Below are 17,153 nucleotides of genomic sequence, written 5' to 3'. Positions count from 1 at the left end.
GTAAAGCTGTTTATTGCAGAAATGAGTGCCCCCATCACTCATTAATACTCTAGGAATACCAAATCTGCTGAAAATGTGTTTTTGGAGGAATTTTAACACTGTTTTAGTGTCATTAGTGGGTGTTGCAATGGCCTCCACCCATTTGGATACATAATCCACTGCCACCAGAATATAAGTGTTTGAGTATGATGGTGGGAAAGGTCCCATGAAGTCAATACCCCATACATCAAACAACTCAATCTCCAAGATTCCTTGTTGAGGCATTGCATAACTGTGAGGTAGGTTGCCTGATCTTTGGCAACTGTCACAATTAAGCACAAATGCTCGGGAATCTTTATAGAGAGTGGGCCAGTAGAAGCCACTTCGGAGGACCCTTGTGGCTGTTCGCTCACTTCCAAAATGTCCTCCATACTGTGATCCATGGCAGTGCCATAAAATCTTTTGCGCTTCTTCCTTAGGCACACATCTACGGATTACTCCGTCTGCACATCTCTTGAAGAGATATGGTTCATCCCAAAGATAGTACTTTGCATCTGTGATTAATTTCTTTGATTGCACCCTACTGTACTCTTTGGGTATGAATCTCACTGCCTTGTAGTTTGCAATGTCTGCAAACCATGGCACTTCCTGGATGGCAAAGAGTTGCTCATCCAGAAAAGTTTCAGAGATCTCAGTGAGAGGGAGGGACGCCCCTTCCACTGGTTCTATTCGGGACAGGTGATCTGCTACTTGATTCTCTGTCCCTTTTCTGTCTCTTATTTCTATATCAAACTCTTGCAGAAGCAACACCCATTTGATGAGTCTGGGTTTTGAATCCTGCTTTGTGAGTAGATATTTAAGAGCAGCATGATCAGTGTACACAATCACTTTTGATCCTACTAAATAGGATCTGAATTTGTCAATGGCGTAAACCACTGCAAGTAGCTCTTTTTCTGTGGTTATGTAATTCTTCTGTGCATCATTTAGAACACGGCTGGCATAGTAAATGACGTGCAGAAGCTTGTCATGCCTTTGTCCCAACACTGCACCAATGGCATGGTCACTGGCATCACACATCAGTTCAAATGGTAATGTCCAGTCTGGTGCAGAGATTATTGGTGCTGTAACCAATTTAGCTTTCAGAGTCTCAAATGCCTGCAGACACTCTTTATTAAAGATAAATGGCGTGTCAGCAGCTAGCAGGTTGCTCAGAGGTTTGGCGATTTTTGAAAAATCCTTTATAAACCTCCTATAGAATCCTGCATGCCCCAGAAAGCTTCTGATTGCCTTAACATTAGCAGGTGGTGGCAATTTTTCAATTACTTCTACCTTAGCTTGATCCACCTCTATTCCCTTGTTCGAAATTTTGTGCCCAAGGACAATTCCTTCAGTCACCATAAAGTGACATTTTTCCCAGTTTAAAACCAGGTTAGTCTCTTGGCATCTTTTCAGAACAAGTGCTAAATGGTTAAGGCAGGAGCTGAATGAGTCTCCAAATACTGAAAAGTCATCCATGAAGACTTCCAGGAATTTTTCCACCATATCAGAGAAAATTGAGAGCATGCACCTTTGAAAGGTTGCAGGTGCATTGCACAGGCCAAATGGCATCCTTCTGCATGCAAATACTCCAGATGGGCATGTGAATGCCGTTTTCTCCTGATCCTGGGGATCTACTGCAATTTGATTATAACCTGAATATCCATCCAGGAAGCAGTAGTATTCATGACCTGCTAATCTTTCTAGCATTTGGTCTATGAATGGTAAAGGAAAATGATCCTTTCTGGTGGCTGTATTGAGCCTTCTATAATCAATGCACATACGCCACCCTGTAACTGTTCTTGTAGGAACCAGTTCATTTTTTTCATTATGAACCACTGTCATGCCACCTTTCTTAGGGACAACTTGGACAGGGCTCACCCAGGGGCTGTCAGAAATAGGATAAATAATCCCAACCTCTAGTAATTTAGTGACCTCCTTTTGCACCACTTCCTTCATGGCTGGGTTCAACCGCCTTTGTGGTTGGACCACAGGTTTGGCGTCACCTTCCAATAGGATTTTGTGCATGCATCTGGCTGGACTAATGCCCTTAAGATCACTGATGGACCACCCAAGAGCTGTTTTGTGTGTCCTTAGCACTTGAATTAATGCTTCCTCTTCTTGTGGCTCTAAGGTGGAGCTTATAATTACAGGAAAGGTATCACCTTCTCCCAGAAATGCATATTTCAGGGATGGTGGTAATGGTTTGAGCTCGGGTTTAGGAGGTTTCTCCTCTTCCTGAGGAATTTTCAGAGGTTCTATTATCTTTTCTGATTCCTCCAAATCAGGCTGAATATCTTTAAAGATGTCCTCTAGCTCTGATTCGAGACTCTCAGCCATATTGACCTCTCTTACCAGAGAGTCAATAATATCAACACTCATGCAGTCATTTGGGGTGTCTGGATGTTGCATGGCTTTAACAACATTCAACTTGAACTCCTCCTCATTGACTCTCAAGGTTACTTCCCCTTTTTGGACATCAATGAGGGTTCGGCCAGTTGCTAGGAAAGGTCTTCCTAGAATGAGAGTTGCACTCTTGTGCTCCTCCATTTCCAGCACCACAAAGTCAGTAGGAAAGGCAAATGGCCCAACCTTGACAATCATGTCTTCAATCACTCCTGATGGGTATTTAATTGAGCCATCAGCAAGTTGTAGGCATATCCTGGTTGGTTTGATTTCTTCAGCTAAACCAAGCTTTCTGATAGTAGATGCAGGTATTAGGTTGATACTTGCCCCAAGATCACATAAAGCTTGCTTGGTACAAACACCCTCTAATGTGCATGGTATCATAAAGCTCCCAGGATCTTTAAGCTTCTCAGGTAAGCTTTTCAGAATGACTGCACTGCATTCTTCAGTGAGGTAAACTTTTTCAGTTTCCCTCCAATCCTTCTTATGACTTAAGATCTCTTTCATGAACTTAGCATAAGAGGGTATTTGCTCAAGTGCTTCTGCAAACGGAATCTTTATTTCAAGAGTCCTGAGATAGTCTGCAAAGCGGTTTAACGCCAGATCCATGCTTGTTTCTGGCGTTGAACGCCAGGAATGAGCATGGGCTGGGCGTTCAGCGCCAGCATTATTCCTCTCTGGGCTCTGATTGTCCTCAGAGGGATTTTGATTGGCCATCTGTTCATTTCTTAGCTTCCTGTTGCTTTGAAGTGAGGTATTTAATGTCTTCCCACTTCTTAATTGAACTGCTTGGCATTCTTCTGCTATTTGTTTTGACAGTTGCTTTTCTGTCTGCTTTAATTGCACTTCCATATTCCTGTTAGCCATTCTTGTTTCCTGTAATATTTCCTTGAATTCAGCTAGCTGCTGAGTTAGAAAGTCTAATTGCTGATTAAATTCATTAGCCTGATCCACCGGACTGAGTTCTGCAGTTACTATTTTAGCTTCTTCTTTCATGGAAGATTCACTGCTTAGGAACAGATGCTGATTTCTGGCAACTGTATCAATAAGCTCTTGAGCTTCTTCAATTGTTTTTCTCATGTGTATAGATCCACCAGATGAGTGGTCTAGAGAAATCTAAGCTTTTTCTGTAAGCCCATAGTAGAAGATGTCTAATTGCACCCATTCTGAAAACATTTCAGAGGGGCATTTTCTTAGCATCTCCCTGTATCTCTCCCAAGCATCATAAAGGGATTCATTATCTCCTTGTTTGAAGCCTTGGATGTTTAGCCTTAGCTGTGTCATCCGTTTGGGAGGGAAATAGTGATTCAGGAATTTTTCTGACAGCTGTTTCCATGTTTTTATGCTGTTCTTAGGTTGGTTATTTAACCACCTCTTAGCTTGATCTTTTACAGCAAATGGAAACAGTAATAATCTGTAGACATCCTGATCTACTTCCTTATCATGTACTGTATCAGCAATTTGCAGAAATTGTGCCAGAAACTCTGTAGGTTCTTCATGTGGAAGACCAGAATACTGGCAGTTTTGCTGCACCATGATAATGAGCTGAGGATTCAGCTCAAAGCTACTAACTCCAATGGAGGGTATACAGATACTACTCCCATATGAAGCAGTAGTGGGGTTAGCATATGACCCCAGAGTCCTCTTGTCTTGTCCATTCATACTTACTTCCATAATGGAATACAAGAGTGATGATATGTATGTTGATATTATTTATTTTATAATAGTTGAATAAATAAAAATGGAATATATAAAAAAAATATTTTGAAAATACTTTGTGAAAATTTTTTTCGAAAAAATTTGAAATTGAAATTTGGATTTTATATAAAAAAATTTCGAAAAAGTAGTTCAAAATTAGTTAGAAAATATAAATTTTTTTTGAATTTTGAATTTTATGATGAAAGAGAAAAACACACAAAAGGCACAAGACTTAAAATTTTTAGATCTAATGTCCCTTATTTTCGAAAATTTTTGGAGGGAAAACACCAAGGAACACCAAACTTAAAAATTTTAAGATCAGAGCACAAGAAAGACTCAAGAACACCTTGAAGATTCACAAGAACACCAAGAACAAAAGAAAGAACACCAAACTTAAAATTTTTAGAAAACCAAGACAAATTTTCGAAAATTATATCAAAATTAACAAGAAAACACCAAACTTAAAGTTTGGCACAGATTAAATCAAGAAAAATTATTTTTGAAAAAGATTTTCAAAAGAACTGGTGCCCAATTGCCAAGAACATAAGCCAACGCTATAACCAACTGAGTTAAAAATGTAATGTATTTTAAAGATGTATTAATTTTGTGGATAAAAGTATAATTTTTGAAAGTTAATGTTTTGAAAAAGCACAAGAAAAACAAGAAAAGACACAAAACAAGAAAAACTCAAGATCAAACAAGAAAAATAACCAAGAACAACTTGAAAATCAATGAAGAACAAAGAACACAAGTCGAATTTTTTTTTTTAAATATAAAATATGCAATTGACACCAAACTTAGAACAAGACACTAAACTCACGAAAATTAGCAAATAATTAAGAAAAATAATAAATTTTGAAAAGAAATTTTTGAAAAGAAACTATCCTATCAAAATTTGATGACTCTATAACAACAAAAATAAATTATTCCTAATCTAAGAAATAAAATATGCCTTCAATTGTTCAAACTCAATAATCCCCGGCAACGGCGCCAAAAACTTGGTGGACGAAATTGTGATAAAAGAGTTTCAAGCACTGTTAGAGAAGCTCACAACTCCGTTCAACTAACCAGCAAGTGCACTGGGTCGTCCAAGTAATACCTTACGTGAGTAAGGGTCGATCCCACGGAGATTATTGGTTTGAAGCAATCAATGTTTATTTTATTAATCTTAGTCAGGAGGCTAATAAAGTTATTTGGATTTAGTTGTAAGAAGTCAAAGTATTTAAAATTGTAAGTTAAAATAATAGAGAATAATAGCGTTACTTGTTGTGCAGTAATGGGGAATATGTTGGAGTTTTGGAGATGCTTTGTCCTTTGAACTTCAACTCTTCCTTGAAATCCTTCAACACACGCAAGGCTCCTTCCATGGCAAGCTCTATGTAGGGTGTCACCGTTGTCAGTGGCTACTTCCCATCCTCTCAATGAAAACGTTCCTATGCTCTGTCACAGCACGGCTAATCATCTGTCGGTTCTCAATCAGGTTGGAATAGAATCCATTGATTCTTTTGCGTCTGTCACTAACGCCCAGCCCTCAGGAGTTTGAAGCACGTCACAGTCATTCAATCCCAGAATCCTACTCGGAATACCACAGACAAGGTTTAGACCTTCCGGATTCTCATGAATGCCGCTATCAATCCGGCCTATACCACGAAGATTCTGATTAAGGAATCTAAGAGATATTCATTCAATCTGATGTAGAACGGAGGTGTTTGTCAGGCACACGTTCATAGATTGAGGAAGGTGATGAGTGTCACGGATCATCACCTTCTTCACAATTAAGCGCGAATAAACATCTTAGATAAGAACAAGCGTGTTTGAATGGAAAACAAAGGAATTGTATTAAATCATCGAGACGCTGCAGAGCTCCTCACCCCCAACAATGGAGTTTAGAGACTCATGCCGTCACAAAGTATGTAATTCAGATCTGAAAATGTCATGAGGTACAAGGTAAGTCTCTAAAAGTTGTTTAAATAGTAAACTAGTAACCTAGGTTTACAGAAAATGAGTAAACTAAGATAATTGGTGCAGAAATCCACTTCTGGGGCCCACTTGGTGTGTGCTGGGGCTGAGACTAAAGCTATCCACGTGTAGAGGCCTTTCTTGGCGTTAAACTCCAGGTTATGACGTGTTTTGGGCGTTCAACTCCGGATCATGACGTTTTTCTGGCGTTTAACTCCAGACAGCAGCATGAACTTGGCGTTCAACGCCAAGTTACGTCGTCTATCTTTGCGCAAAGTATAGACTATTATATATTGCTGGAAAGCCCTGGATGTCTACTTTCCAACGTCGTTGAGAGCGCGCCAATTGGACTCCTGTAGCTCCAAAAAATCCATTCCGAGTGCAGGGAGGTCAGGATCCAACAGCATCAGCATTCCTTTTTCAGCCTAAGTCAGATTTTTGCTCAGCTCCCTCAATTTCAGCCAGAAAATACCTGAAATCACAGGAAAATACACACACTCATAGTAAAGTCCAGAAATATGATTTTTGCCTAAAAACTAATAATATTCTACTAAAAACTAATTAAAACACACTAAAATCTACATGAAATTACCCCCAAAAAGCGTATAAAATATCCGCTCATCAGCACCTAAGGCCGGAGAAACCTCTGGAAAGAGGAAAGGGAAGACAAAAGCTTTCACCTCCGAGTCGTGGGAGATGGAGAGATTCATCTCAAAAGCCCATCAAGACCACTTCTATGAAGTTGTGGCCAAGAAGAAGGTGATCCCCGAGGTCCCTTTCATGCTCAAGAAAAATGAGTATCCGGAGATCCACTACAAGAAAAATACCCATTCAGCCACACTTTTTTTAAGTTACATTTGAAAAGCGTAGCCTATTCTAGGAATAGGCTACGCTTTTCTCTGTGTTTCCTTTTTGCAGAAGAATAGGAATCACATTTGTGGCATCACTTGAAAAGCGATGCCTTAGATATTATAAAGATCACTTATAAAGCGTAGCCTTAACTTAAGAGTTATGGGTTCATTTTTTACACCAAAGAGAACACTTTTAAAGTGTAGCCTATTTGTCATATTTCAGATGCATTTTAAAAGTGTTGCCTAATGTATTTCAAGTCAAATATGTCAACACTTAGTAAATTTTTTTCATATTTCACCAAATATACAAGCTAAGCACGTGTACAGTAGACACTTAGGCAAATAAAAACAAAATAACATGGCCATTGAACTCGCGATCCCTAGCTACCATTCCCTTCGTCACCCCCAAATCAGAGAAGACCACTGACGGCATCAACTCTCACGGTGTCACCACTCACGGCGTCACCGCTCATGGCGTCACCATCTCCACCACTCACTCATCTTCATCACTCACCTCTCACCACGCCGCCACTCATCTTCATCACCGGTTCTCTTCGCTGCGCGCTGACATCAGGAAGATCGACTGTGCGCTCGACTAAAAGCTTCTCTTTATTCGCTCACCGTCGTCAAGAAAGGTATGTATCACCTTCATTTGGTTTCTAAAATCTGAGAGGGTAGGGTTCCGATTTTCGGGTTGCAATTTGGGGGTTTGGTACAAAATCCTTTGAATTCGTGAATTGATGAACATGCATGCTAATCTTGCAGCGCAGGAGAACTCAGAATTTGCTGGTTTCATTCCGTTATTGCTGCGGCGCAGCAGAACTCGTGAATTTGGGATTGTTGCGACGCAGGAGATCGAACTCGTGAATTTGGGATTGGGGTTTCATTCCATTTACGCAGGTACTGTATAGTTTGTAAGCCAACTTTCATTTTAATTCCTTGTTCATATAACTATGAGTTTGGGTTGGGGAATTTTTTTTGTTCTCTTCTTGCATACTTTTAATTTTTTTCCCCTTAAGTAGTCACACTAAACCTTTTGGTTCAGTTATTATTGTCTATTATGAATGGATTTTAAGTGAAAAGCTTTGTTGTATATGATGATTGATGAAAAAGCTTCCCTTTCCATCCACAATTACTTGTTCTATTAGGAATACACAAGCTCAATTACATTCCAGCACTTCCTTTTTATTTTTCCATTTGATTTCTCCAATTCAAATCAATTTGCACTTTTTAAAACTTGAATAATTAAAATCCTGTGTGTAGAGCAGTGTCAAAATTGGGAAATAGATTTTATATATAATAAATTTTGATATGTCAAAGTAGTGGAGTTAGCTGTGTTAGCTTTTAGGGAAGTTTGAAGTTAGTGCCGTAGTGGCACTTAAAAGGCATATCTAATTCTAAAAGACATGCAAACTTTTAACTAATTAAAAGGAAACTGTGATTTTTTAGAGATCTATTGTCATAAAAATAAAATTTGAGTTTCGTAATTTAATTGATTTGTAGTGTTTTCTGGGGTTTTGGTTGGACAACGACATTTTTTCTATTGATTCTATACTATCATGTTGAGTTTCTTGTAAAAGATGAATTCATCTTTTTTATTGAGTTGTGGTGGATTTGACACCGAAAAATGTTTCATTCTCAAGAGATCTGGTCGAATGAAAAAAATTGTTGAGAGACTTGATCAAGAGTTGCATCATTTTAGGATCTCAAATAAGTTTTTACAGGCGTAAAGTGTTGATGTTAACTTGTCTCTTCTCTCAATAATAGTGAGTATAGTAAAGATAAATAATTGTGATGTCAGTATTTTTTTTATAACAGTTTCGTCGGTTTTTGTTGTGTAATTAAGTCTGACGATTGCTCCTGAAAAAAATATTGTTTTAGCTCTCTCTTTATTTGGAATATTCTGCGTTGTGAATTTTTTTTCTTAAAAAATTGGTTTGTGTTTAGAAGTGTGGTTATAAGATAGTCGATATTAAAATTGATTCTATGAATACTTTCTTGTTGCTTTAATTTGATTCCTAACAAGTGTCTTGTGTTGATAGTAATTTACTTGACAATTAGAAAATTATCGTGTCTTAATTGAGAAGTTCAATTTAATCTTATTCAAAGAGAAGTTAAATGTTGTAGCTGATTTGTTAACTTAAAAATGATCTAAAAATTATAAATGGAGAGGAGGGAGACAAGAAGTGAGAATATAGAATGATTAGGGGAGCTAATGAGAACTATGGGCTCTGATCCCTGAAGGTGGACCCTCACAGATAAAGCACCCACTTATTTCCTCTGCAATTGGTTTTCTTCTCAGTATCATAACATCAACTTACTATATAGATAAGATAAGAAAATAGTTTTTAGTTTGATTGAGATTGTTCAATATTCCAAGCAAACTGCATATACTCTTTAATAAGAAATTTGAAGCGTAGCAGTGAGCAGTGAAATCTAAACTGAAATCACAGATATTGATATTGTTAGGGATAAGTACTAACTTGCCTTGTTTTGAGGGCATCAGTGGCACAGATCAATAATAAAAAAGCCGCCTCAGAGAAATCTCATGAATTTTGGTCCCTTTTAAGTGGTAGTTTTGTTTGTTTATTACTTTTGAGAATAACTTTGATTAGAAAACATAATAGTAGTAAGTAGTAACAGAGCAGAGCAACACATGGAGGCAAAATCTTGGTAGCATTTATTAAGGTAATGGTAATAATGTGTTAAAATATGAGTCTTCACGTTATTATCATACTCTATCACTTGATAATAATTCACATCACTCACTGTCTCACTCTGCCCACCTCCATCTATTTTCATAACTTTACTTTTATTTTTTAAAGTTAGAACTTCCAAAGTTATATTATATCACAGGCTCTACTCCGTAACAACTTCAAATCCCGTGACTTATTGAGATTTATGATAATATTTTTCAATTGTATGAGAATTCATTGAATTACTAATGATTATAAATCAAATTTAGGATACGGTAACTAATTTTATGTCAAATGTTTCTTTTAATTAGGATGAATTCCAAAACTGGCAAGCTGCTGGTGAAACAGATGAGGAAGCTTTTGAGTCTTTATTTGGAAAAGAACAACCAGGTCGGGTTAGGTGCTATGGAAGATCTATTACACGACGTGACTTAAAAAAGCATGCAGAAATTTCTGAACTCAAGCAACAACACCAGGAGGAAGCCACATCTTTGAAGGCTGAACTTGGAGACATGAAGGCCAAACAGCAACACCAAGAGGCTGACCTTCATGGATTGCGAAACATGATTAAGTTACTAGTTCAGTGATCTGAACCTGGAATGAGGCCGGAAGAAATTGAAGCTTTGTTACAAGATGCCCAACACTCTCCAATTGATGCAAATAGCACTCATGGATCAACACATATTCCAAACATAAATATGGTATGACCAGTTTTTTCTTATTCCCTAATATTTGTTTATATATTGTTAATTATTAATTAGGATTTTGAGTTTAAAATTTTTATTTGTTATAACTTAGGAGGATGCCATATCTTTTTAATTTGAACTGAAATTGAAGAAGATGGAAGCTGTGATTTGGTTTTTTTGGTTTTGTTTTTTCATTATGTAATTTTAATATTATTGTTATCAGGGTGAAAGCTGTAATTTTTCTGGTTTTTCTGATTTTTCTGGTTTTGGTTTTCTGATTTTTCTGATTTTTCTGATTTTAGTTCCCATTTAGTATGAAGTTGTGTTAGTCCGTTTTTTAGTTGTCCTTTATGGTGATTTGTAGTATCCCCCTGAATGTGATTGTTATTTTAAAGCAAAAGACTTTGGTGATATGAAAAGTAGAGTAGTTTCAATTATCCTATGCCTCTCGGATATTGTATGTGTTATTAATCTGTTAATTACTTTTTTCTTCTTGTACTTTTTCAAATTATAATTATTTTTCTATATAATTATGCAGGATAATTCTGAAGATGTGAATGAAGATTGAGATGCTTATCATAATGGTTTATTGACAAAGATGGAAATTGAAAGATGTATGGTTGATGATGATGTCTTTTATTAGAAGCTAAGATACATTTATATGATATAATATTTTGATTTTTCCTAGTTTATTAGTAGTAAACTCTAAGTGCATTATATGAGTATACTTATTCTAGTTTGAGATGTATGAATGTTCAAAATTATGATCATTCCAATATTTTTGGTTCATTGTATAATTATATTTTGTTTCAGTATAATTTTTATTGTTTAAAGATTATTATATGGTATTATTATATATGTATACATTTTTATTTTATAATAATTAACTAATTTAATTAACAATATAGGATTATATATATAATTATATTCTCAAATATTAGAGTTTAGATAAAAAATTGTTACAAATTTCTGTTTATATATATATATATATATATATATATATATATATATATATATATAAACAGAAATTAAAAAAAATGAGGGACAAAAGGCTACACTTATATAGAGTAGCTTTAGGTATACTATTTGCTATATTTATAAAGTGATGCAGTAGTCTTGAAAAGTGTAGCCTATTCTTTAGAATTATGGTAACTATTAGTGCTGAAAAGCGTAGCCTTAGGTCCTGAACAGCATCACTTAAAAAGCGTACCCTATTTTCAAAGGCGAGAAGCGTAGCCTTTGCTACAGAAAAGCGTAGCCTTTGAGAATAGGCAACACTAGTATAGGCATCGCCTACAAAAGTGTCTCTGAAGCCTAAAAAGCGTAGCCTTTTCCTAAGGCATCATTTTTTTCGGTTTTGGCTACACTTTTCAAGTGTACTTGAATGGGTGTTTTTCTTGTAGTGATCCGATATGAGATCCAAAGAAGAGGTTGGGAAGTTCTCACCAACCCCATTCAACAAGTCAGAATCTTAATGGTTCAAGAGTTCTATGCCAATGCATGGATCACTAGGAACCATGATCAAAGTATGAACCCGAATCCAAAGAATTATCTTACAATGGTTCGGGAGAAATGCTTTGATTTCAGTCCGAAAAATGTTAGGTTGGCATTCAACTTGCCTATGATGCAAGAAGACGCACGCCCCTACACTAGAAGGGTCAACTTTGATCAAAGGTTGGACCAAGTCCTCATGGACATATGTGTGGAAGGAGCTCAATGGAAAAGAGACTCTAAAGGCAAGCCGGTTCAATTGAGAAGACTGGACCTTAAGCCTGTGGCTAGAGGATGGTTGGAGTTTATCCAACGCTCCATCATCCCCACTAGCAACCGATCCGAATTTACTGTGGATCGGGCCATCATGATCCATAGCATCATGATTGGACAGGAAGTAGAAGTTCATGAAGTTATCTCTCTAGAACTCTACAAAGTAGCCGAAAAGCCCTCCACCTTGGCAAGGCTAGCTTTTCCTCATCTCATTTTCCATCTATGCTACTTAGCTGGAGTGTCATAGAAGGAGACATCCTCATTGAAGAGGACAAGCCCATCACCAAGAAAAGGATAGAGCAAACAAGAGAGCCCATTTATGGATCTCAAGAGACGCATGAGGAAGTTCATCATCAAGAAATCCCTGAGATGCCTCAAGGGATGCACTTTCCTCCAAACAACTATTGGGAACAACTCAACACTTCTCTAGAAGGATTAAGTCATGACATGAACCAATTAAGGGTGGAACACCAAGAGCACTTCTTAATGAGATTAGAAAAGATCAAAAAGCTATGAGGGAGGAGCAAAAAAGGCAAGGAAGAGACATAGAAGAGTTCAAGAACACCATTGGTCCTTCAAGGAGAAGGCGCCACTATCACTAAGGTGGACTCATTCCTTAACTTCCCTGTTTTTATCTCTCTGTTTTTTGATTTTATGCTTTATGTTTGTCTATATTTGTGTCTTTGTTACATGATCATTAGTGTCTAGTATCTATGTCTTAAGACTATGAATAATTTCATGAATCCTTCACCTTTCTTAAATGAAAAATGTTTCTAATACAAAAGAACAAGAAGTACATGAGTTTCGAATTCATCCTTGAAATTAGTTTAATTATATTGATGAGGTGACAATACTTTTTGTTTTCTGAATGAATTCTTGAATAGTGCATATTTTTTATCTTGTTATTTATGAATGTTAAAATTGTTGGCTCTTGAAAGAATGATGAACAAGAGAAATGTTATTGATAATCTGAAAAATCATAAAATTGATTCTTGAAGCAAGAAAAAGCAGTGAATAACAAAAGCTTACGAAAAACAAGTGGCGAAAAAATATAAAAGAAAAAGAAAAAGCAATCAAAAAAAGCCAATAGCCCTTAAAACCAAAAGGCAAGGGTAAAAAAGATCCAAGGCTTTGAGCATCAATGGATAGGAGGGCCCAAGGAAATAAAATCCAGGCCTAAGCAGCTAAATCAAGCTGTCCCTAACCATGTGCTTGTGGCATGCAGGTCCAAGTGAAAAGCTTGAGACTGAGTGGTTAAAGTCATGATCCAAAGCAAAAAGAGTGTGCTTGAGAGCTCTGGACACCTCTAACTGGAAACTTTAGCAAAGCTGAGTCACAATCTAAAAAGGTTCACCCAGTCATGTGTCTGGAAAATAAAGTGCTTAGGGCCACGGCCAAGACTCATAAAAGTAGCTGTGTTCAAGAATCAACATACTTAACTAGGAGAATTAATAACACTATCTGAACTCTGAGTTCCTATAGATGCCAATCATTCTAAACTTCAAAGGATAAAGTGAGATGCCAAAACTGTTCAGAAGCAAAAAGCTACTAGTCCCGCTCATCTAATTAGAACTAAGTTTCATTGATATTTTGAGATTTATAGTATATTCTCTTATTTTTATACTATTTGATTTTCAGTTGCTTGGGGACAAGCAACAATTTAAGTTTGGTGTTGTGATGAGCGGCTAATTTATATGCTTTTTGGCATTATTTTTAGGTAGTTTTAGTAGGATATAGCTTCTTTTAGGGATGTTTTTATTAGTTTTTATGAAAAATTCACATTTCTGGACATTACTATGAGTTTGTGTGTTTTTCTATGATTTTAGGTATTTTCTGGCTGAAATTGAGGGACCTGAGCAAAGATCTGATAGATGGCTGACAAAGGACTGCTGATGCTATTGGATTCTGACCTCCCTGCACTCAAAATGGATTTTCTGGAGCTACAGAACTCCAAATGGCACGCTCTCAATTGCGTTAGAAAGTAGACATCCAGGGCTTTCTAGAAATATATAATAGTTTATACTTTATTTGAGTTTAAACGATGCAAACTGGCGTTCAATGCCAGTTCGATGCTGCATTCTGAAGTAAAACGCCAAAAACACGTCACAAACCAGAGTTAAACGCCAAAAACACGTTACAACTTGGCGTTTAACTCCAAGAGAAGCCTCTGTACGTGTAAAGCTCAAGCTCAGCCCAAGCACACACCAAAGTGGGCCCCGGAAGTGGATTTCTGCACTTAGACTTATTTCTGTAAACCCTAGTAGCTAGTTTAGTATAAATAGAACTTTTTACTATTGTACTAGGCATCTGATCCTATCTGGTCCTATCTTGTCTTGTCTTTTGTGGAGGCTAGCCATTCGGCCATGCCTGGACCATCACTTATGTATTTTCAACGGTGGAGTTTCTACACACCATAGATTAAGGTGTGGAGCTCTACTGTTCCTCGAGTGTTAATGCAATTACTATTATTCTTCTATTCAATTCATGCTTATTCTTATTCTAAGATATTCGCTGCACTTTAACATGATGAATGTGATGATCCGTGACACTCATCATCATTCTCACCTATGAACGCGTGCCTGACAACCACTTCCGTTCTACTTTAGATCAAGCGCATATCTCTTGGATTCCTTAATCAAAATCTTTGTGGTATAAGCTAGAATTGTTGGCGGCCATTCCTGAGATCTGGAAAGTCTAAACCTTATCTGTGGTATTCCGAGTAGGATCTGGGAAGGGATGACTATGATGAGCTTCAAACTCGCGAGTGTTTGGCGTAGTGACAGACGCAAAAGGATCAATGGATCCTATTCCAACATGATCGAGAACCGACAGATGATTAGCCGTGCTGTGACAGAGCATTTGGACGATTTTCAAAGAGAGGATGGGAAGTAGCCATTGACAATGGTGATGCCCTACATACAGCTTGCCATAAAAGGAGTAAGAATGATTGGAGGATGGCAGTAGGAAAGTAGAGATTCAGAAGGGACAAAGCATCTCCATACACTTATCTGAAATTTCCACCAATGATTTTCATAAGTATCTCTATCTCTATTTTATGCTTTATTTATATTTATATTCGAAAACCATTATAACCATTTGAATATGCCTAATTGAGATTTACAAGATGACCATAGCTTGCTTCATACCAACAATCTCCGTGGGATCGACCCTTACTCACGTAAGGTATTACTTGGACGACCCAATGCACTTACTGGTTAGTTGTGCAAAGTTGTGACAAAGTGTGATTCACGTTTGAAAGCTCAAAGTCTTTGGCGCCATTGTTGATGATCACAATTTCGTGCACCACCCAACACCAAACTTAAGTTTGATGTCTGAGGAAACTGTATGAGTTTTTACCAAGGGAGGAGGCATCAGTATTGTACTCTACATGGAAGTACCTCCTTTGTCAGGAGGTAGTGGAGGTTGATGGACCTTGATAATCATGTAATCCTTCTGTAACCTCATCACTAATTTTCCTCTCTCAGCATCAGAGATGTTTCTTCCAATAGATAGAGACCATTGCTCCTAAACCTCAGCAAAATGACTATTGATGTGCAACTTCTTAAAGCCTTCCAAGGATTGTGAGCAGTGCTCGTTCTTAGTCTCCTTTTTGGGCATCTGAGGGTGTGGTACTTTAGGCTTTCTTCCCATAAGAGGGGCGTGTAACAGTGTACTTCCAGCCTCTTCTTGACCCTTTTCTTCATGTAGTTTCTCATCAGTGTGTACCACTTTAGGCTCAGTCTCCTTGGTACTAATGAGGTCCATACACTCTTCTCTTGGATTCAACTATGTGTTTCTGGGAAGAGTGATAAGGGGACTCTGTAGTTTCTGAGGAAGGTTCCTTTGAATAACTACACTACACTTCTTAGTAAGCACCATTATTTCTACTTTTCTCCAATCCCTCTTTTTATTCAGTATTTCCTTCATGAACTTAGCATATGAAGGCATTTGTTCAAGAGCCTCTGCAAAGGGGATTTTGATCTCTAGCTTCTTAAAAGCTTCTAAGAATTTGGCAAATTGCATATCCTTTTCTACTTTCTGGAGTCTTTGAGAGTATGGTAACTTGGCCTTGTACTTGAGGGTCATGGGTGGTGCAAGTTGACTGTCCATAGTGCCTAAAGAAGGGTTACCAACTTAGGAGAGGTGTTCCCAGCACTTACACATGTCTGGTCTCCTTGTATCTGGCGTTCAATGCTTGGGCTGCCACCTTCTAGGCATTGGACGCCCATGCCATCCCTTTTTGGATGTTCAACGTCCCTGATGGTACTCTGGGCTGCAGCTTGTTCATCTTCTGCCAGTTCTTTCTCTCCCTACCTCTTACTGTTCTGAGACTAGGTGTTTAGGGTACTCCCTAATCGGATAGCTTGGCACTTTTCTCTTATTTGTTCAGACAAGTGCTGTCTAGCTTGACTCAACTATGCCTCTATATTCTTGTTAGAGGCTCAGGCTTTTTGCAACATCTCTTGCAATGTCGACATTTATTGTGCAAAAGAGTGTAGCCGCTGAGTTAACGACTCACTCTGCTTAAGAGGGTCTGATTCAGTGGACACTATCTCAACCTCTCCCTTAATTGAAGTCTCACTAGATGAGTACCGATGATTATTGCAGACAACTATTTCAATGAGTTCTTGAGCTTCCTCAATTGTCTTTCCCATGTAGATTGAACCACCAGCAGAATGGTCTAAGGACATCTTAGCCATATCTGTGAGTCTGTAATAGAAGATGTCTAACTTTACCCAATCTAAAAGTATTTTAGTAGGGCATTTTCGTAGCATCATCCTGTATCTCTCCCAAGCATCATAAAGGGATTTATTATCTTCTTGTTTGAAGCCTTGAATGTCCAGTCTTAACTAGGTTAGCTTCTTTGGGGGAAAGTATTGATCAAGAATTTATCTACTAACTGACTCCATATTTTCAAGCTAGATTTGGGTGGATTATCTAACCACCTCTTTGCTTGGCCTTTCACAGCAAATGGAAAGAGCAACAACCTGTAGACATCCTGGTCTACTCCGTCAGTGTACACTGTGTCAGTATATTGCAAGAATTCAGCAAGGAATTCTGTGGGTTTCTCTTGAGGA

At 37.7% G+C, this 17,153-nt stretch overlaps 1 long non-coding RNA gene across 1 annotated transcript; it reads left to right on the top strand.

Moving 5' to 3' along the window:
- Positions 1–7,315: 7,315 nt before the first annotated feature.
- On the top strand, positions 7,316–11,075 carry LOC112698109 (uncharacterized). Its single transcript, XR_003151377.3, has 4 exons — positions 7,316–7,564; positions 7,695–7,829; positions 9,937–10,326; positions 10,850–11,075. It is a non-coding gene; the product is annotated as an uncharacterized lncRNA (long non-coding RNA).
- The last annotated feature ends 6,078 nt before the right edge of the window (positions 11,076–17,153 follow it).

This window comes from Arachis hypogaea, chromosome 6 (assembly GCF_003086295.3).
Source record: "Arachis hypogaea cultivar Tifrunner chromosome 6, arahy.Tifrunner.gnm2.J5K5, whole genome shotgun sequence".
NCBI lineage: Eukaryota > Viridiplantae > Streptophyta > Magnoliopsida > Fabales > Fabaceae > Arachis > Arachis hypogaea.
Note: the sequence above shows the minus strand (reverse complement) of the source record. Positions and strands in the feature narration are given on the sequence as shown.